The sequence below is a fragment of the Schistocerca americana genome, chromosome 9 (assembly GCF_021461395.2).
Source record: "Schistocerca americana isolate TAMUIC-IGC-003095 chromosome 9, iqSchAmer2.1, whole genome shotgun sequence".
NCBI lineage: Eukaryota > Metazoa > Arthropoda > Insecta > Orthoptera > Acrididae > Schistocerca > Schistocerca americana.
The window spans coordinates 124,985,894-124,988,015 of record NC_060127.1 but is presented as its reverse complement, the minus strand read 5'-3'; positions in this window follow the sequence as shown (position 1 = coordinate 124,988,015).

Genomic DNA, 2,122 nt, shown 5'->3' with positions numbered 1-2,122 from the left:
AAGGGCATGTACTGGAACGCTATCAAATAGATACTGGTACAAAAGAGGGACGTAGTGGGGAGCATAAGCAATTTTGGGGAAGAATTTATCATACTTACCACTCCAGATACCCTTGCTAACCCTATACCCTGGATCGACACTCATTGTTGCGTGTGTGGTTATTATTATTGACTGACGGCGCGAAGCAGGAGGACAATTTGAACGGAAAGCAAAGTTTGCCTTCAAATGGACACTCACCAAAGTGCAAAGAGAACTAGAGACACAATTTCCTGACCCACCTCATAAAGTGTATGTTCTGTTTTCATTGCTACATGCCAGGGCCAGTACCAAAACTATGTAAGCAAAGTGGTGATAAGGAATCCCTTAAAAGACACTTCAATGACGTGTGTAAAGGAGTGAAAGGACTGTCAGTGTGTAAATTGGTTGGGTTTATTGCCCAGAAGTTGACATTTCTTGAGACAATTCGCCCAAGGGGTGATATAAAGGAACTTAACAATTTTTTTCTCATTGATAAATGTATACAACATAATTCGACTCTCATACCAAAGATTAATTTGAAAAGTATTTAACACTGATGGACAAAAGAAGATTTACGCTCTTCGTTCATTGGTTCTGGTAATAGTTACCTTTTGTTGCTCTCATGTCCTGGTGGTAAGACGTGCTGTGTAATTACTAGTAATATGGTGCTGAATAATGAAAGCAACTTCTGAAACAAAGGGACTTTCTCATTTACGATACCATGGATCCCAGCTCCTGTAACTCTGGAAGGTTATTATAATTTTAATTTTCTATGGAGAATATAGATGCAGGCGACGATCTTCACGACGGCGCTGCTCAACAATGGAAGTACGTCAGTTTTAATATTTAGGTCTTATCTGCGGCGACATTCAGAACCTGCAGTCTTTCTTTTCATTTAATCACTAAGTTCGATTACTTTCTTTCTGAGATGAGTAAATGCATTTTAACCACAATTATTTTTACCCAGTCCACGGGGAATGATGGTACTTAGAATGTACGTTCCTCTATCGTGATGGTACATTCGCATACAACCGAGTGTGTACCGACGTAACTATACGTATAACCCATTTCTCTCACAGTATTAATTCTAATTTGAACCACTCACTCGCGAATGTACGTGCCCTCTTATTTTGGGTAGTCAGTTGGGTGTATTCCCTAGTAACACTACTTTTAATATTCAGTGACTTAGTTTCTACAATTGACCTTTGCCTCTGTCGGAACGGTTCTTCATGCGAAATATTTATCACGCGACGTCCATACGAACTCTCATTTCAAAATTACGACACTGACTGACTAAGCTTTTAAAAATTTAACAGGGCGGATACAGAATGAAGACTTTCTTGCAGACAGAGCTCAACATGTCCTTCTTAACGGAACAATATCTACATATGTAAAGGTAATATTCGGAGTACCACAGGGAAGTGTGATAATAATTAAATTTAAGCTTTCAAACCACTGTGGAAATAACTCTACTGGTCAGAGTGACGTCAAATTGCACCGGTATGTTATCAGAGAAGGGAGAAAATGTATGGTAGAAGAAAAATAAATACAAAATAAAGCAATAGATGGAGCTGTAAGCACCATAATTTAATAGTGGTCGACTACAAATGACAAATGAATCATACAGCAATGCCTAAGGTGTACGTTTGACGTTAAACAAACTGTATCACTCAGTGTGCATGGGTGTACAGGTGTGGTACTGTTAGTTACGTAAGCCCATCCACCACGGTAAAGTCATATCACGTGGGATGGGAAAAATCGGTTTTCAGTTGTCCTGAGGCCAAAAACCGTATAAAAAGCATCAATCAAAATCAAATCGGATAATTAATGTCCGTGTGATTGGCGCAAAACATGTTCAATATGCTCTCCTTAGGTTACTTAGGTTTAAGTAGCCCTAAGTTCTAGGCGACTGATGACCATAGATGTTAAGTCCCATAGTGCTCAGAGCCATTTGAACCATTTGAATATGCTCTCCACCGTTTTCTACAAGTTGAAATCGAGAAATAGCGTGTACCACAACTGATCGAAGAGTTTCGGGGTCACGTTCAGAAAGTGTTGCGCAATGCGTGCCTTCAATGCAGCTAAGTTTACAATCGGAACCCTG